Source organism: Oryctolagus cuniculus, chromosome 7 (assembly GCF_051225735.1).
Source record: "Oryctolagus cuniculus isolate XC-2025 breed Fujian yellow rabbit chromosome 7, ASM5122573v1, whole genome shotgun sequence".
Lineage (NCBI taxonomy): Eukaryota > Metazoa > Chordata > Mammalia > Lagomorpha > Leporidae > Oryctolagus > Oryctolagus cuniculus.
In genome coordinates, this window is record NC_142873.1 from 119255239 (window position 1) to 119270251 (window position 15013).

General features: G+C 57.9%; 1 long non-coding RNA gene across 1 annotated transcript in view; it reads left to right on the forward strand.

Annotated features, from left to right (window-relative positions):
• Positions 1-11955, forward strand: part of LOC149125704 (uncharacterized) — a 33092-nt gene extending 21137 nt beyond the window's left edge. Inside the window, exon 2 of the long non-coding RNA XR_016237355.1 lies at positions 11705-11955. This is a non-coding gene — a long non-coding RNA (uncharacterized LOC149125704). The remainder of the gene's footprint in view (positions 1-11704) is intronic.
• The last annotated feature ends 3058 nt before the right edge of the window (positions 11956-15013 follow it).

The window sequence follows — 15013 nt, forward strand, 5'->3', positions numbered from 1 at the left end:
CAAGAGGCAAGGTTATTATTTTTTATATAATTTATTACTTTTTTTCTATTTATTTATTTTACAGGTAGAGTTATAGACAGTGTGTGTGAGAGAGAGAGAGAAGGTCTTCCTTCTGTTGGTTCACCCCCCCAAATGCCGTTACAGCTGGCACTGTGCCAGTCCGAAGCCAGGAGCCAGGTGCTTCTTCCTGGTCTCCCATGTGGGTGCAGGGGCCCAAGGACTTGGGCCATCCTCCACTGCCCTCCCCCCTCCCCCCTCCCCAGGCCATAGCAGAGAGCTGGACTGGAAGAGACGTAACCAGGACTAGAACCTGCGCCCATATGGGATGCCGGCGCCACAGGTGGAGGATTAACCAAATGAGCCACGGCGCCGGCCCCAGGCAACTCATTTGTTCAAGCACCCCACAGCTCCCCACAAAATTCCTCTGGTTGGCCGGCACCGCGGCTTACTAGGCTAATCCACCGCCTGCAGCGCCGGCATCACGGGTTCTAGTCCTGGTCGGGGCGCCGGATGCTGTCCCAGTTGCTCCTCTTCCAGGCTAGCTCTCTGCTGTGGCCCGGGAAGGCAGTGGAGGATGGCCCAGGTGCTTGGGCCCTGCACCCCATGGGAGACCAAGAGGAAGCACCGGCTCCTGGCTTCGGATCGGCGCAGCACCGGCTATGGTGGCCATTTTGGAAGTGAACCAGCAGAAGGAAGACCTTTCTCTCTCTCTCTCTCTCTCTCTCTCACTGTTTAAATCTGCCTGTCAAAAAAAAAGATTCCTCTGGTGGAGGGCTGGATGGTCTCACATACAACCCTGTAAGCGAAAAACAAAACAAAACTCCCAAATCCTGCAGCTCATGTCCCAGCTCACGTCAGCACCGCACCCTCAGCCGCTGAAGTCTGCTGCGAGTGGCAGGAAACCCAGCAGAGAGGAAAGGCATGGGCCAGGTGCCCTGAGTCGTGGCGCTGGGCGGCTCCGCCGACGTGGACACATCATCAGGACGGCCTCTCCCCAGCAGCTGCTCCCGCTCACTTCCGAGCGCCGGCCCCGCCCTAAGCCTCTCCACCTGCGACAGGGCACGGTGGCAGCTTCTCCAGCTTCAGACCCCACAGTCGAGCCCAGCAGGAGAGAGGAGCTTTTCCAGGAGCTCCCGCAGAACCCTGGGGATTCACTCTGGTGGGACAGGCTCCAACCTCTGCACCAACCACCAGTGGCCCAGGGCATGCCGCACTCAGACTGGGGCCTGACTTGAGTCCTCTCCACACCCAGCTAGTCTACGCTGCCTGCTGCCTGGGTCCTGGGCCGCCATGCACACCCTCCTTCCTCCCCACCATCGAGTCCTCAGGAGCACAGGATCGGTGTGTGCAGGAGCGAGGCCAAGAACGTCTCCAGAGGCCTGGTCAGAGGTCACCGCCAGGATCCCCAGGCAGCCACCCCCACAGCGCCGCTCTCTCAGGCCGAGCTCCTCTCCCAAGCTCACAGGACTCCTCCTCTCCCTCCCTGTCGGAGTCAGAGAGCCCCCTCGCTCACCCACTACCCGTGGCCTTGGAAACCCTGGGAAGGTGGGATGAGGGAAGATCTGGCTTTATGACTGGTCAGGCAAGACCGGGGGACAGGGGGCCTTCTGCATGCCCTAGAATCTGCAGGACAACAGACACCTCAGTCCAACCACAGCAATCAGAGAGAGAGAGAGAGAGAGATGCACGCGTGTTTGATGCCACTGAGTTTGGGGCTAATTTGATACACAGCATGAAATAACCAGTCATCTCCTATCTCCAAGTGCACTGCATTTTATTTATTGATTTATTGATTTTTATTTAGTTGAAAGGTGAGGCAGCAGGTGGGGAGAAAGAGAGAGGTATCTTCCATCCATTTGGTTCACTTCCCAAATGCCTGCGACAGGGCTGGGCCAGGTAAAAGCCAAAAGCCAGAAACTCCACCTGGGTCTTCCACATGGGTGGCAGGAGCCCAGGCACTTGAGCCACCATCTGCTGTCTCCCTGGCGATGCATTAACAGGAAGCTGGGTGGGAAGTGGGGCCGGGACTCGAACCCAGGGATGCAGGCTGTGCCACATGCTCTCCCCTCCGAGTGCTGGCCCTGCCTGGGTGACCGGCTCGCTGCAGTTCTGTCAGTGCAGTCTCCTCCTCCTGGGGGAAGAAACATGCGTGGAGAGAGGCTGAGGGTGCTCTCTGCGACACAGGTTCCACTACCCGGCCCAGAGGCAAGGGGCCCCCTACAGCCTACACTCACACCTGTGCCTTTTGTCCTCCTCCGGCCCCCCAGCTGCCTGTGCACAACCCCTAGTCCCTGCTGTTTTCTCAACCTCTGGCTCTCCACCTCACCCTCCACCTCCAGCATCTGGGAATACACAGGCACCGGCTACACACAGAGCCTTCTCGTCCAGCCTCCACGTGTGGCAACACCAGCTGAGGCTGGACATTACAGCTTGTCCCTGAGCTAACCCTGAGTGGCAGTGGCAGGCAAGCCTCAGGTGGGTAGGTTGAGGAGGGCTAGGCTGGGAGGACAGGTAGAAATCTATTTCTTTTTTTTTTTTTTTTTAAGATCTATTTATATATTTGAAAGGCAGAGTGACAGAAAGAGAGGGAGAGACAGAGACAGAGAAAGGTCTTATCTATGCTGGTTTATTTCTCAAATGCCTGCGACAGCCAGGGCAGAGCCAGGCCAAAGCCAGGAGCTCGGAATGCCATCCAGGTCCCCCACATCAGTGGCAGGGGCTCAACTACTTTTGGGCCATCATTTGCTGCCTCCCAGGAACATTAGCAGGAAGCTGGATCAAAAGCGCGGAGTAGGTGGGTGGCGAAGCAGTGCACCAATACGGTGTGCAGGGCCCCCAGGCAGCAGCCTAGCCCGCTACACCGCAGCGCCAGCCCTGGACTCTCCTCTCTCTTGAGTTTGGCCACCCTGGAAGGCAAGCACTGCCCCATGCTTAGACAGAAAGGAGGTTGTCGTGGGAGGCTGCAGGGACAGCCTGCAGCACGGGGGAGCCTGGCAGGAATGTACACGGTGGCTCCAGGGCTCTTGGTGCTGGAACATTACCCGGATTTTACCCTCGGCTTCAGACTGGAGTCAAGTGCACCGGCACTTCCTCCATGCTGTCTGCATTCCTTTCTCACGATCCCGCATAATCAGCAAGACATTTCCACTGGGAGATGGGAAAGGGTTTTGAAGCAAAACGGGAAGCCTGGAGCCCCACAACTCTGCCTTCTCTCAACCCCCAGCCCAGCACTCCAGGGCATGCCCTTGGGATGATTTCTCAGACCTTCCTGCTTTGACCCAGCGTCAAACACTTTTCAGAGCTGGGGCCAGCGCTGTGGCATAGTGGGTAAAGCTGCCTCCTGCAGTGCCAGCATCCCATATGGGCACCAGTGCAAGACCCGGCTGTTCCACTTCCAATCCAGCTCTCTGCTGTGGCCTGGGAAAGCAGTGGAAGGTGACCCAAGTCCTTGGGCCCCTGCACCCACATGGGAGACCCAGAAGAAGCTCTTAGTTCCTGGCTTCGGATCAGCTTAGCTCCAGAGGTTGCAGCTAATTGGAGAGTGAACCATCAGATGGAAGACCTCTGTCTCTCTCTCTCTCTCTCTCTCTCTCTCTCACTGTCTGTCTCTCTCCCTCTCCTTCTCTCTCTGTGTAACTCTGATTTTCAAATAAATAAATAAAAGTTTTTTTTTTTTTTTATTTTTTGACAGGCAGAGTGGACAGTGAGAGAGAGAGACAGAGAGAAAGGTCTTCCTTTGCCGTTGGTTCACCCTCCAATGGCCGCCGCGACCGGCGCGCTGCGGCCGGCGCACCGCGCTGATCCGATGGCAGGAGCCAGGAGCCAGGTGCTTTTCCTGGTCTCCCATGGGGTGCAGGGCCCAAGCACCTGGGCCATCCTCCACTGCACTCCCTGGCCACAGCAGAGGGCTGGCCTGGAAGAGGGGCAACCGGGACAGAATCCGGCGCCCCGACCGGGACTAGAACCCGGTGTGCCGGCGCCGCTAGGCGGAGGATTAGCCTATTGAGCCGCGGCGCCGGCCAAAAGTTTTTTTAAAAAAATGCTAGAGTCAGGACCTGTGCAAGATCCAGGCCCAGGGGCTAGCATCCTGGCATAGCTGGTAAAGCCGCCAACTGCATGACCTACATCCCATACGGGCGTCAGTTTGAGTCCTGGCTACTCTACTTCCAATCCAGTTCCCTGCTAATGCATCTAGGAAAGCAGCGGAGAATGGCCCAAGTCCTTGGGCCCATGTGGGAGACTTGAAAGAAGCCCCTGGCTCCTGACTTCACCCTGGCCCAGCTCCGGCCATTGTGACCACATAGGGAGTGAACCAGCAGATGGAAGATTTCTAGCTCTTTCTCTGTAACTCTGCCTTTCAAATAAATAAATAAATCTTTTAAAAAAATCCAGATCCAGGGGTGACAGCTCCCTCACTGGCCCAGCTGCACCACCCGGCATGAGTGAGCGTCAAAACTGCCCAAGGCTGACTGCCTCCATGTGGCCGCGCAGGTGCCTCCAGACAGCACGGGTACCACGGGTGCTCTTTGCTCTGCTCACCGGCACTGGAGACCGCCCCCACACAGGCCAAGGCTGACAGTCACGTTCACACCTCCCAAGCTGCACCATCCCGGGTGACCAGGACTGGCTCTCTTCCCTTAGCAATTTCCGGAGCTTCCCGAATGTCCAGGACCCGTGGGGAAGTTACTGCCCACTAGGAGCCCAGAAAGTGCAAAGCAAAGCACTGCGGGGACAGAGAGGACTAATCGCGCAGAAGGAGGAGGCGGGAGTGAGGGCAGGCGGGCACGGGGGACACAGAGGGTCCAGCCCCAGCGCATGCAGCTCCAGGAGAGGCCCTGCCTCCTTTACATGCAGTCTTTTCTTGATTAAGCTGGTCCTTGGTAAATGCACAACCAAGTGGAGGAAATTTCGTCCTTCCAATATGTAAGATGTGGAACAAGCACCATGTGTGAGGAATGCTGGAGGCTTGTGGGGAGCGCACCCCAGGAGTCCGGACACATCCCCCAGGGTGGGGGCGGACGAAAGCACCCGCTGCTTCCACCCACCGCCTCGGTCTCCACGCCACCCCTGCCCGTTACCGCCTGTCTCAGTCTGGTCCAGTTACTTCTGCCTTCAGTTTCCTCATCTGTAAAATGGGAATGACTATGATGGCCCCTCCCTCCATTGTGCTGAGGATTGGAAAAGCACCCAGCAGTGAGTGCCTGTTAACCAGCAACCCCCTGCCGAGGGTCACAGGGCCGGCAGAAACCAATAAGGAGGGGGGCCGGTGGAGACTTGTCTGTGTCAGTGGTCAGGGAAGGCTGCTCTGCGGACATGGCTGAGAGAAAGGCAAGGCTTCGGTCATGCAAAGGGAGGCACAGCAGGTGCAATGGCTGGGGAGGTGAGAAAAGGGGGTGACAAGGAGAGGGGAACCTCAGGACAGACAGCCGAGTGAGGGCCCAGGGGAACAGAGGCATCCAACTTGGTTGGCTGTAAAGTTCTTTGCTACGGGGGGTGCACAGACAGAGAGGGCCTGGCCAGCTCGGCTTTCACCTGCAGGCCAGCCCGCGTGCTCATCCGTGCCACCGGGTGATCGGGTTTTCTTGGTGGCAGGACTGGGGCAGCGCAGATCAGGGACGTTCTGCATTTAAGGTGGAACAAAAGCCAAAACAACAGGTATAAGGCACCCCCACTGGGGTCCCTGGCAAGCCCCTCCAAGCCTCTCCTACCGCAAACCCAGCCCTTCCTGAAGATCCTCACCAGTACCAAGGCTTCCAGGTTTCCCCCAGCCAGCAAGGAGCTGCCCATGATCCTGATCCAGGAGTGACAGCTCCCTCACTGGCCCTGTGTCCACTCTGGCCCACCTGCACCTCACGGCCTGAGTAAGCATTAAAACCACCAGCTGGGCTCTGTGACTCCTTGGCTTAGCCCCTCGTCACCCAAGACTGACTGCCTCCATGTGGCTGCACAGGTGCCTCCGGACAGCACGGGTGCTCTGGCTCTGCTCACCAGCACTGGAGACCGCCCCCACACAGGCCAAGGCTGGCAGTCACGTTCACACCTCCCATGCTGCACCATCCCGGGTGACTGGGCCCCAAAACCCAGTCTACCACGGGCCGCAAAGCCCCAGAGGTCTCCTCGGTGACCTACACGGAGGGGCAGGGAGTTCTGGTTTGGGCATCTGTGTGGCAGACTGGGTCTCAGTCTTCGCACTTGGATCCCGGGTACCCGAGCAGGTCACCCAACCACTGGCTCTAAAATTGGCAGGAAGAGGTGCAGGGGCAGGGGAGTGAGTCTGGGCACCGTGTGACAGGTGTCAGCCTCCAGAGGCCATGTCTGTCACCCTGTGTCCCTGTGTTGGGGCAGGGGTCAGTGGGGCAGCAGCCTCTCCACCATACCCATGGCCAGCTGCCGTCCATGGGGTATGCTCTAGGCACCAGTCATGCGCTAAAGAGAAAAAGAATGAAGACCCAAAACCCAAAGGATGAGCACTGAACAGAGCAGCTCCATTGCTGGGCAGGTGGCCCCATGTGGCACAGAGTCCAGGCTCCAGACACTGCAAGTCTGGAGAGAAAAAATGAAGTAGGCACCAAACACTGTCTGTGCCAGGTGTGAGACGGTGGAGCCCCTGCGCTGAGCCTGTGGGAGATGCGGGAAGCCCCAGAGGCAGGTGCAGGGCCTGTGGAGTCCACGTGCCTCCGTTGTGCACAGGGCAATCGGGGCCTAGCGCCACACTACCCAGGAGGTGTGCCCCAGAGGCAGCAGATGCTGTCACTGTAGAGAGACCGTGTGTCACAAAGACCCACACGACAACCCCACGAGACCCTGCTCCTTGTCCCCATGTAAGGCAGGACTGACAGCAAGTGTTGGGCTATGTGGTCAGGCTGCTTGGGGTGCCCACCGCCCTAACACAGTGGCTGGGTTCAAGTCCAGGCTCTGCCTCTGATCCCCGCTTCCTGCTGCTGCACACTCCAGGAGGCAGTAGGTGATGGCTCGAGCACTTGGTCCCTGCCACCCCACACGGGAGACCCACACTGAGGCCCCAGCTCCTGGCTTTAGCCTGGCCCAGCCCCAGCACTTGTGAGCATAGAGGATGAGAAATACCTTAATATCTCTCCCTCCCCTCTCTCCCTTTCAAATAAATAACTTTTTAAATGGGGAACTGAGCCCCAGAGAGCGCAGGGGTTCCTCAGAGGTCACAGTTAGAAGATGGCTGGGCTGGAGTTGGAACCGAGATCTGTGTGGCGGCAGAGGACGTAACTGTCACATAGAGCCACAGAAATGCTGGCTTTGGGGAGATAGCAGCAGGCGACAGGCTGAGCACAGACTCCTGGGGGGAACCGGGACAGAATGTGGGCCCCTGAGGGTTGAGGGAAGGCCCAGAGAGAAATGTGGGGTTCACAGGCAGGCCCTGGAGGGCAGAGCTGGTCTCCGCCTCCCCTCCCAGGGCCTCCCCCCCTCCCCCCACCCAGGGGCTGACATTTCAAGCCAGACTCTGCACCCTCACCCCTCCCAGGTGTCCCGCCTCCTCGCTCCTTCCAGGAGTGGCGGGAAGCCGCAGTTCCTCTGCAGACACCCCCTGGTGGAGACAGCTCATTATGGGATAGGGAAAATGTGCTAGAACATTAGCTTGATAAATCAAACGTTCCCGGAGCCCGACAGCCGCTGCTCAGAGAGGTTGGGCCAGGGCGCCCACGCTCACCAGAGGCGGGGCGGGGGGGGGGGGGGGATCCAGAATGCCACCTCTTCCCTCTCGGCCTGCAGAGCCAGGCTCTGCACACACACCCCCTTGCAATTGCCTCCCCACCAGCTATGCAGCCTCTGTTGAGAGAAGCTTTGGGTCTCCTGGGTTTGAATTTCAGCACTGCCACCTGCTAACCTGAGACCTGGAACCTGGGTCTCCCCAGAGCGTGGGTATCTTCCTCCCTACCTTGAAGCACTACTGACAGAGGGCCAGCTAAAAGCAGGTGCCTTCCAGCCCTCCCCATAGCCCTGAGAGACACAGGCGGCCTGGCCTGGGTCCCAGAACCGGGAGACTTCGGGCTGATTTCCGGGTCCACCTCCCCTCCGCCCAAGGTCAGCCCCAAGCCAGTGCCCCTGCCGCATGCCCCTAGCAGAAGTAGCTGCTGGAAGCCAGGTCCTGCAGGCTGGCTAGACCTGCAGAGCCACAGGCCACTCTACCGTTCCAACCTCTCCCAGCTAAGCAAACTCTAACCAGATGTCGTGGAAAAGGGGCTGCCTGCTACCAGGCACCCAGGAACTCCAGGCTTTCTACAAACCGGGACTGTGTCCTTGCTAAACACCAAGCCCTTACCGGCCCCTTCCCCACCTTGCTGGGGCCACGCAGGAGTTGGCTGGGTGCCTGCTGCAAATCTGCTTCGCTGGGCCTCAGCTCCCTTCTCTGTACAAGCCTCAGTCCTGGGGGTTCTAAGGAGAGTCCGGCTTCCACTCTCCCAGCCGCCTCCCTCGTCGCTGGCCCATGAAGGGGAGGGGACGCACCAGCAGAGCCCTCAATCAGGAAAAGCCCGTCTACAGAGCTAATTCCTCCAGCTCTCTGGGGGTGGAGAGAGGGAGAGGGGAAAAAAATCCAATTACCAGACCTTCTATTTGTCAGCTCCTCCCTCCCCGTTGACTTCATTTTCTCCAGCCAGGCCCAGAGTCTGGAAGGCAGGAGGAGTGAGCCTCGGGCCCAGAGAGCAAGGAAAGAGAGCAGCGACAGGGACAGGGAAGCAGGCCTCAAAACAGACCCGGGGACAGGGCTGACTGGGCACACACCAAGCCAGGAAGTGTCACTTGGGCCAAGCATAAACAAGCAGCCCCCAGAGAAGAGGAATGGTAATCGTGTGTCCAGCCCTACTCAGGGGCTCGGAGCAGTATCACTTCCTCTAGGAAGCCTTCCTGGATCTCCCAGGCTGGGTTAGAAGTCTCCTCAGGCTCCCACATCCTTTTGGTCTCCACTAATGCCACGCTGATATGATCTGTACACTTTCACTCATTTATACCACAACTACGCAAATTTGTGGAGCATCTCGTATTTTCCAGGTTAAGTGCTGGGAACAGAGCTGGAAACAATAACTATTATCTACCAGGGCAGCCTGACAATAAGTATAAACCTGTTTGGATTATCTACTGCTGTGTAACAAATATTCCAAACCTTCCAGCTTGAAATAACAGCAATCATGGTCTTATCTCTCACCACTTCCGTGGGTAAGGAATTGGGAAAGGGCGCAGCCGGGCGCCCTGGGCTCAGGCTCCCGCATGCACTGAACTCACCCAGCAACTGGAAATGGAACAGCACAGGATGACTGGCAGCTGGGAGATGGCTTAGCATGGTTCTCAGATTCGTTCCCAGACTCATCTGCAAGATGTCCCCCAACCTGTCATAACACTAGCGTCACTTCTGCACACTGCATTGGTTGCGGAGATTCCACAGGTCCACCCAGCTCAAAGCAGGGCTTCGGATCTCTTGATTTGGTTGCAGGAGTTGCAAAGTCACACCAAAGAGAAGCGAGTGGAACGAGAGACATAGAGGTCCTTCAAAAAGTGATGGAGACTGGGCCAGCGCTGTGGCTTGGCAGGTAAAGCCACTGCCTGTGATGCCAGCAACCCATATGGGCACTGGTTTGTGTCCTGGCTGCTCCACTTCTGATCCAGTTCCCTGCTGGGAAAAGCAGCAGAAAATGGCCCAAATGCTTGGGCCCTGTACCTACATGGGAGACCCAGATGAAGCTCCTGGCTCCTGGCTTCAGCCTGGCCCAGCCCTGGCTGCTGCGGCCATCTGGGAAGTGAACCAACACATGGAAGATTCTCCCTCCCTCCCTCCCTCTCTCTCTCTCTCTCTCTCTCTCTCTGGAACTCTGATTCTCAAATAATTTTGTTTAAAAAAAAGTGATAGAGAATAGTTAAATTTGGTGCCAAAAAATGTGAAATTTGGGGCTGGTGTTGTGGCTCGGGGGGGTTAAGCCACCACCTGTAATACCAGCATCCCCTATCATAGCACTGTTTCAAGCCCCAGCTGCTCACTTCTAATCCAGCTCCCTGCTAATGCACACCCTGGGAGGCAGCAAAAGATGGTGCAAATAGTCGCGTGCCTGCCACCCACAGGGGAGACCTGGGTTGCATTCCAGGCTCCTGACTTCATCTTGGCCCACCTCAGGCTGTCGCAGGCATTTGGGGAGCCAGCATATGAAAGATTCTCTTTCTCTCCTTTCTCTCTCTCTCTCTCTCTCATAAATAGAAAATAAATTTTAAAAAATTTAAAGCAGTCAGCATTGTGGTACAGAGAGTTAAGCCACTACATGTTAACACCTTCATCCCACATCAGAATGCTGGTTCAAGCCCCAGTCACTCCACTTCCAGTCCAGCTCCCTGCATCCCTGGGATGCCCTGGAAGGCAGCAGAAGACAGTCCAGTGCTTGGGTCCCTGCACCCATGTGGGAGAGCAGAATGGAGTCTCATTTCCTGCTAGTGGGTGTGCAAGATGGCTCAGCCATTCCAGGAAGCCACCTAACAACATGCAGGAAAATGAAGTAGGTGTGTGTCCCACAGGGCAGCCATTGCATCCCGGCTCTCCCAGGGAACTCTCCCAAGGGTCCACAGTGAGTGGGGACCAGCGTGCTCGGCCAAGGACTCAGGCATGAGAGGAAGAACCAGGAGCAGCAGCGATGCCCCTGATGGGGAGAGCAGGTGCAGTGAGGACGCTGCACAGAGCTGGGGGCGGCCACAGAGGGACGGGCTCAGGTAAGGGAATCCATCACAGCGGGCGTCACGGGAAGCACAGACTAGGAGCGGGCAGGGGGAGAGAAGGCAGGAACACAACGTGTGTTATGTGCTTGCTGTGAGCAGGGCACCAGGCTCAGGGCTGAGCGTCAGCTCCTCCAATCTTTGGTAGGTTCTATTAATAGCTCCATTTTTTCAGATGCACAAGCTGAGGTTTCGAGAGGCTGCTCCATTCCCCAGAGTCACCCTCTGGGCGTGGGCTGAGTGGCGGTGCCAGGTTTTGACCCAGGTCTCGGTCCCCATGCTGGCCTCCTCCTTGCCTGCGTTCACCCCAATGCCAGCTCTGCAGAACAGAGTTTGGCTTGTCCACCTGATTCGGGGGCCATGGCCCCAGCTTCCACACAGCCTCCACCTTCCCTCTGTGTATCTCCCTGCACCCCAACAGCAGCTTGAGCCCCTCCAAATCCAGCCCAGCACTGGCCAGCAGCCACCAACTCCCGAAGCCGCCAAGGCAGGGCTGTCCGAGAGTCAGTGGCTCCCACCTGCTGGGACACCATCTCCCATTCTCCTGGGGCATTCCAAGCCCTCCCCAACTGGACCCAGCTGCTCTGGACAGCCTCCCATTCCCTCTCTGGTTTTTGTTTTAAATATTTATTCATTTAAAAGGCAGAGTTACAGAGAGAGAAAAAGAGTCAGAGAGAGAGGCAGAGACAGAGAGAGATATCTTCCATCTGCTGTCTCACTCCCCAAATGGCTGTGATGACTGGAGCTGGGCTGATCCGAAGTCAGGAGCCAGGAGCTTCTTCCGGGTCTCCCACGCAGGTGCAGGACCCAAGCACTTGGGCCATCTTCTACTGCTATCCCAGGCTACAGCAGAGAGCTGGATTGGAGCAGACATAACTCGAACCAGCGCCTATATGGGATGCCGGCACTGCAGGTGATGGTTTTACCCGCTGCACCACAGTGCTGGGCCCCTAATTATTTCTGTTCATGCTTCTCCCACCAGCTCTGCACGCTGTGGACGTGCACGCTCGCCTTGACAGCCTTCGCTGGAGGGACCACTTCCTCCTGGGAAGTCTTCCTGAGGCCGTCCCGGTGACACCAGGGACCAGAGCACAGCATGGCCAGCCGTGGAGGGCTATGGACACAGACCACACGGGGCAGGTTCTGCTCCTGCCTCTCACCAACTGGGTTCACTCACTCTTTAAAATAATAACAAACAGCTTTATTTCTGAGTTTTCTCAGACATAAGTACCATACGCTTTAGTCTGTGTGTTTTTCTAAAAATCGATGTATGGGGGAGCGGGTATGCACCTCACAGTCGAGACGCCCACCATCTGTGTGAGGGTACCTTGGGCTCAGGCTCTGGCCCTGGCCCTGACCAGGCTCCTGCTAACGCAGACCAAGAGCAGCAAAGATGGCTTAGGTGATCAAGTTCCTGCTGCCCACGTGCGAGACTGCAATTGCATTCCCTCAGCACAGCACAGCCCTGGCTGTCAGGCATCACCCACCCGATGGGAGCTCGCGTCCTCCCCCACCCCCACCCCCACCCCCCATTCCTCTGCCTCCCACATAAACAAACAGGCTTTTTTGTTTAAATGACGTATGATCTTCAAGCACAGGAATCTGCCGAGTTTTGACAGATACCTTTGTCGTTACTCATCAGAGTCACAGTTTCCCCATCTACAAAATGGGCTGACATGGAGCTTCAGGGCTGTTGTAAGAGAGCAAACTAACAGGTGGTGAGGGGCAGGCGGCCAGTGTCTGTCACTGCTGTCACTCACAGGCGGTGCACGCGGTCTGCAGCACTGGGTAAGGGCAAGAGGGAGGTTAAACTGCCGTGATCAAAGATGCACAAGGCCTTCAAAGGGGGACACAAACTCCGCTTGGTGGCTTCCTGGAGAGAGGGACGCCTCGGTGGCACCCCGAACAGGCCAACATCGCTGGGAACAGGTTCCTGGGCCAAGCAATCGGTGCAGGCCACGGACCTGAGGGGTGCAGGGACACTGTGTGCTTGGGGACCTGCAAATGACTCAGCCGGCTGAGGGGCCGTGGAGGGCTGTGGATGGAAGGGGTGGGAATGGCCACGGAGCAGGCCACGACTGAGGCAGGAAGCCAATCAAAGGCTGCAAGCAGGACTACAGGCCTGCCCCGGGGTGGGGTCCACCCGGAAGTTCCCTCCGTGCTGTCTTCCTCCTGTCTAGACCCAGCTACTTCCTGTCCTGTCGGAACAGGAGCCTCATGGATTCTTCCGCAGCCCTCCTGGCCCTTCACAGGGTGAGGGCGGCACTGGATTTCAGTCAAATTCAGTGGCTCAGTTCTGGTCCCAGTGGCTGGCTCCCAGAGACAGGGAGGCTGTTCCCAGGGGACACCCCAGGCCAGGGCTCAGAGGCCATCCCTCGGCTCCTGGGGGCCGCCTGAGTCTCACCACTGTTTCACCTCACACTTGAGCCACACTGTCCTGTCATCCCCACGACGGTCCAGCTCCGGTTCATCTAGCACCTGCCTGCAGTGGTCACTCTTCGGCACCGTCTGCCCCGTCCACCTCTGTGTATGAACCAATCCCTACTCTTCCCTCGGGACTGGGCATGAGCATCACCTCCAGGGAGACTTCCCCCATCCACCCACCCCAAGAAGGGTCCGCTTAAGACCCCATTCATTTTTTTAAGAGTTATTTATTTACTTGAGAGGCAGTTGCAGAGAGAGAGAGAGAGAGAGAGAGAGAGAGAGAGAGACCTTCCATTGGCTGGTTCACGCCCCAAACGGCTCCAGAACTGGGCTGATCCAAAGCCAGGAGCTTCTTCCAGGTCTCCTGAGTGTGTACAGGGGTCCAAGGACTTGGGCCGTCCTCACTGCTTTCCCAGGCAAATCAGTAGGAAGTGGATTGGAAGTGGAGCAGCTAGGACACAAACCAGTGCCCATATAGGATGCCAGCCCCAAAACCTCATTCTGCTAACAATACCCCCTGTTTGCTGTGCAGGGAAGGGCTGTGGTGTGGACCTCAGTCTCTCCAAGGCCTGGCAGGTGGGCTTGACTGTATGACAGCCTGGGCAGTCACACGCAATGTCACAAAGACTCTGGTCACAGCGGTGCAGGTGGTGAGGATGGCGCAGGGAGGCAGCAGGACAGGCTCGGGGGGCAAGAAGGAGGATCAGAGGGACTGGTCTGGAGTCCCGGGGAGACCAGCAGGTAGGGGACTGTGATTCCAGAAGCTGTTGAGGGATGGAGAGAAGGAAAGGGCTGGAGATACTGAAGGGGAGAGGGGACGGAGCTGGTGCCACCGGGTAGCTGGAGGGCAGTGGGAAGAGGGAGGGACCCAGATGACTCCCACGTCTCTGGGGAGAGAGGGAGGCAGCCAGCAGCTCGCTCGGACACCAGTTACCCTGGACACAAATCGCCTCCAGGGACCTGGACCCTGCCAGCTCCGAGCTGCAGCCTCCGACTGCGGCTGTGGCGGCAGCAGCCAGCAGCCCCCCCACCCCATCTCCCTAGGGACTGACTTGCCGCTTGGCTGGCTCCCTGCCCACGGCTCCCTCCCGCAGCCCGCGCTGCGCCTGCCAGGAGCGGAGGGGAGGGGCGGCTGCGGGAGCCCGGCAGGGAAAGCAGGAGGGGGGGAGTGGGAGCCAGGCTGGCAGACCCCAGAATCCAGAGGGAGAGCGGGAGAGGGCGTGGCAGGCAGGAGTGCAGGAGCCCCCCACCCCCCCCACTGTGGTCACCAACCCCAGGAGCTGCAAGGCACCTTCTCCAGTTCCTTGCCACCTCCCCATTTCAGAGATGGGGACACTGAGGCCCAGAGCCAGCAGCTGTTGAGTGGCTGGACCCCGATTTTCAGCAAACCCCACCCCCCCGCGGGCCCCCCCCTCCAGGAGTGGAGAACGCGGCAGGGAGGGGTGCAGAGCACAGGGCTGGGCTGCAGCGTCCCTTCGGTCCAGAAGGCTGTACCCAAGCACAGGGGTGAGTTCTCAGCTAACTGAGCAAGGCGGGTGGCTCTGGTACTCCACTGGCACCATGGGGCTGATAATGCTTTTCTCAACAAGTCCTCGCCATGGGGACGAAAGACAACTGAACTCCCAAATCCACGGCACCCCAGATGGAAACCAGGACTGGGGTCAAAGCCACGACCCTGAGCACGTTGCTTCTCACGCTGGGCCTCGGTCTCCCCGATTGCCCACTGAAGAGACTCTACACAAACATCTTAAAGGCCAGGCCTATCGTTGAGAGCCTGCAGATGCACCCCATATACTCTGCCCAATTTCAAATTCTAGGGCAGAAATACAAATCCCATCAACCGTAATATGGCCCTCGTCCCCAAACC